Here is a 4,855-nt window from a genome sequence, read left to right on the forward strand (position 1 = left end):
CGTTTCAGATGTGGTATAAAGGTTTAGTTAAACCAACAAAAATATGAATGCCCATGGTAATCTGCTACATAACATCATTTGATTTATAAATGAGCAGATTTTTTATTTATTTATTTTTTTACATTGTGGTAAATTACTTTTTTCTGTCTTTTAAAATATTTTAAATAGTAAATTAATTGTATATCGCCTACTTTCTTTAAATGCTGCACCATCCCATAGTTTGAAATTATTTTTGAACTTTTCCTTTATTAACTTTATCATGTTTTATCTGCCATTGATATAGGTTTGTGTTCTGTGCTCTATTTAAAATGCATGCAAAATAATACTAATTATGAAAAGTACTTTTTCCTGATCCAGTTGATGTTTACAACTGGATTTAAAACTAATTTACCAACAGATTCTACCCTTATGTTAATCTAGCTATTTGATTTCAATCACAAAACATTTGCATAACAGAACCAATAGTAATGTTGGCTAACTGTGGTTTATCCGATGGCCCAATCACTGCTCCGATAGCAGAACGTATATCTCTCTATTCCAGGTTCCTAATTCACACTTCATGTTTGGCATTTGGAAGAGCACAACTTTAGAAGACTTCAACGAGATTGTTTCCTACATTGGAGAGTTATCTTTCTATTATAGTTTAAAGATTTATCTACCTACAAGATCCCAAGATCCTAAGCGCACTGAGCCATTTCTCATCTCACTTTTTTTCTTTCCGAAGTAAAAGGTAAGTTGTACATTCTAACTTCATTTTATGATGATTTGTAAATGCTAACATTATACAATGTTTTTGCATCCTCTTACAATGTAAATGTGCATGCAGATTGGTATTATTGATATTCAGTTTCTTTTTAAAATGATTTTATAAAAATACTTGATATAAAAAGTATAGTAAAAATGTAGTAAATTATCAGCCACATTGTCATCTTTTCAATAAGTTATTGTCTACACAATTCTAAGGAGTTTTTTTTTAGAGTATTTTCTATTTTTTTTTTTTTTTACTTAGCATATGCACTATATCCTGCATAAAATGTTCTTATATTTCACAGGAAAATGAGACCCAAAAGAGTTTCTCCTGAAAAGGAAGCCTTGTACTTCATTGCTTCGGGGAAAGATAAAGACACATTCGAGAAAAAATTAATGTGTGAAGAGAAAGGTAAGTTACGGCATTCAATTCTGCCATCAGTATGACTTTGCAAAACTTAATTAAAAGCTAAGTTTTGTCTCTAAATAATGTCGAATGGTTGGGTTTAAAATGTGTAGCTAAAAACAACAGGCTGTTAAAAAAAAACACAAGAGAAACAAAAAAACATGATTGAATCAGTTAAAGGTGGATTTATATCTGTTTTCCTGCCTGTATTTATGCTAGCTGCTGATGTCCAAATTAAACTCCATTGTGTAGATGTGCGAGTGATCTTGATATTATTTGTATGTAACTGCCAGTTAGACTCCGGGGGCCTGTTTAACAATGGAAATTATCAATATTCAGTGTCATGATACATATGAGTTTTGTAGTTTTGCACTTTTAGATGTAGATATCGTATTTGTTTTCCAAGCAGGGCTACCATTTAAAACAGTTTAGACAACCTTAACAACTTTATGAATCTTTTCTCATACTTAATTTACACTTATTTATACCCAATTTATTAGGTTTTGGAGTAATCGCCACAAAACATATTGAGCCAGGAGAATTCCTACTGGAGTATGTTGGAAGACACATGGCTGGATCTGAAGGAGAGACCCTGCTTAAAGACTACTCAGCTGAAGATGCAGTTTTTTTTATATTTCTACTCCTTTCAGGGACAATCTTACTGGTAAGATTAAATTAATGAATGTTCTAATGAAGTATAATTACATCATATTATGGTATGTTTATATACAGTGTTTTTAAAATATTTCACCATACAGTGTTGATGGCAGTAAAGCTACAGAAAATCTCGGACGATACATAAATGATGACCACATCAAGCCAAACAGCAAAATTAAAATAGTAAGTCTGTATTTAATGTTTTCGTATTGTTTGTCTTATTCTTTGTTTTAATTACTCCTTTTATAGAGCCTCATCTTGATTGTAGCATTATTTGACATTACAAACTAGACAGTTGTGGGTCTTTCAAATGTTGTTGTTTTTGTTTTCAAATGTGTGTTTGTGTACTTTTGTGACCAACAGATAATGGATGAAAAGAAAATGCCACATTTGTCTGTATTTGCGTTAACAAAAATCAAGCCAATCATACCAAAGAAAAAATCATACCAAAGCCTATGGACTAGTATGCAGGAGTGATCCAGCTCTCAGATTTCATAAAAAATATCTTAATTTGTGTTCGGAAGATGAATTAATGTCTTACGGGGTTGAACAACATGAGGGTGAGTAAATACTGACAGAATTTTCATTTTTGGGTGAACTAACCCTTTAAATGCTTTGCTTAAGTTGATGAAGACCTCCACTGTGTATTGCTTTATCCTCAGTTGCAGATGTAATTTTTCCTATGAGTTCAATTAATGCCAAAGCAGTTAATCTTTTTTATCTCTAAAGCCATATTGTTTTTCATTAAATAATTTGTGTTTTTCTAAAAAAAAAAATTAATTTTTGAGCAAACAACTTTTCAAGGATTTTAGAAAACCGAGAGAGCAATGACACTGGTCTGTAGTTGTTAAAGTGTAGTTATACATTTCTCCCAGCCCTGCAAATCTGGTCCTCTAGTTATAAAGGAGCCCAAAACCCTTTAAAATCAGCAACAGACCAGTCTGACCAGTTAGACAGTCTATCTCAAACCAATAGACTATCTAGTTTAAGCCCCCCCCCCCTTTCTAATAGATTGATCAGATAGCGCCCCTTTAATCTTTTCTATTTTACCTGTTCATAATCATTTTTGCATGAATTGAAACGCATGATTGTTCATGATTTTCATGCATGATTTAAATTGTATTATATTACATTATTATTATTCATGTATTTAATTTTATTCATGTATTTAAATGTATATATGTAAATGTAATGTGTTTGAAAATACACAATAAACCTTGAGCAGTTAAAGCTTCAATTGTTCTTTTTTCTATTTCCTATAGTGCTACTGTGCAACCTGTAGAATATGTAGAAAATCCATAGAAATATTATTTTAACTGTTAAATAATACTCTATTTCTACGGATTTTCTACATATTCTACAGGTTACACAGTAGCACCAAATAAATACAATAACATTTCATAACTGTATAATACTATACAGTATTATTAAAAATTAACAGTGTAATACTGTACTTTAATATGGTAAGAAATTACAGTAAAATAATGTTATTTGATTTTACAGTATGCTTAACAGTACTGTAGTTAGTGTTAAAGTAATTTTATTGTTGAATGAAATACAGCAAGTACTGGATAATTGTTGCCAGTAAGTTACTGTTAATTTGACAAGACATTTTTTTACAGTGTATTTTATACAGAATATAAAAAAAGGATAAAACATAATGGACAGATGTGTTGGGAAATGGCAGTTGTATTAACAATATGGCATTAAAATATATTTTGAGCCACCAATCCTACTCCTACCCCTAAACCTACCCCTAACAATTCGTTAAAACTACGTAAACTAACGTTACAATTATGAAGAAAAACGTGACTAACAGAAAAGTATAATCACAATAATATATTTATTGCGAAAATGTCAAAACCGCTACCAAAAGCCGTTCACATGAAGATGCTTTGCAGTCGCAGTCCTCTCTGGCAACATTGTAATAGTTTTGTATGAAGTACAGAGCAGAATTTAAATTAATAATCAATGAAAATGTTCATCCGGCTTCAGTTCGCAGCTTCGCACTATTTCAAAAGAACTAAACCAACCGTCACAGTCCTTCATGTCTCAATCTGTGATGAGGCAGGGAAGAGCTAATGACCATTTGATATCTCTGCCGTAAAACACGACGTATCGCTTCTCAAGGGCGCGATTTTTGAATTTGAATTCATCACCAGCGCGGGATTTGACGTGTACGGTTGCTGCTGAGAATGGAGGCGAAGATCACGACTGGATAAAAGGTTGAATTAGGATTTTTTTTTCTTGTAAACAACGTAGGCTATGGATTCTAAAGATTTGGATTACATCAAACTAATAAAATTGATGTCTTTTGTGAATTTATGTTTTGTTTTATAGGAGAAAACACTTTCTGTGCCTCACGGCAAATAAACTATATTACAAAATGGTTAAACGAGTAAAGTTAAAGAATGTATTTTTAAGGTTTTATAGTGTATTGTTTAACACCATGCAGGCGAAACGAGCAAAATGTTAATATTTATGAGTATTATATCAATAAATGAGACTGAAAACGTAATGAATAAGACAGTTGAATGCAATAGAGTCAAAACATAATGCTACGATTTTAATATGCATAAATTGTGATATGTACAAATGTGTACATCGGTGGATTTGTTCAAATGTAAATAAATTACGTTTTTGTGCTGTCAATAACGTAAATATTTTACATTTTAGTTCTGTAAATACGTCAGTATTATACGTTTCTGCGCATATAAAACATAATTATATGTACGTATGATAGAACTACACTTTACGTACAAATGCATACGTATTCTCATGAGATCACATTGGATTTTAGTCGACTAAAATATAATGGGTTTAGTTAAATTGTAATGCGTTAATTTAGAATTTAGAATAGAATAAAATGTACAAACCCATACACTCCCGAAGAAAACATCTATTAACCTATTAATATAAATGATTTAAAAGTCTGAACATGCAATACAGATACGGATTTAACTACTGTGATTTAAAAAATATCTTAAAATTAAATAAAAACCACTTTTCCTAAAGTACAACACAGCCTTTTCAATGGATGATATA

The 4,855-nt window shown here is 31.0% G+C and overlaps 1 long non-coding RNA gene across 1 annotated transcript; it reads left to right on the plus strand.

Moving 5' to 3' along the window:
• The first annotated feature begins 225 nt into the window (after positions 1–225).
• LOC148970718 (uncharacterized) lies at positions 226–4,516 on the plus strand. Its single transcript, XR_016147725.1, has 5 exons — positions 226–730; positions 1,053–1,159; positions 1,654–1,817; positions 1,912–1,993; positions 2,174–4,516. It is a non-coding gene; the product is annotated as an uncharacterized LOC148970718 (long non-coding RNA).
• Positions 4,517–4,855: the final 339 nt, after the last annotated feature.

Source organism: Pimephales promelas, chromosome 19 (assembly GCF_988280905.1).
Source record: "Pimephales promelas chromosome 19, fPimPro1.hap1.1, whole genome shotgun sequence".
Classification (NCBI taxonomy): domain Eukaryota; kingdom Metazoa; phylum Chordata; class Actinopteri; order Cypriniformes; family Leuciscidae; genus Pimephales; species Pimephales promelas.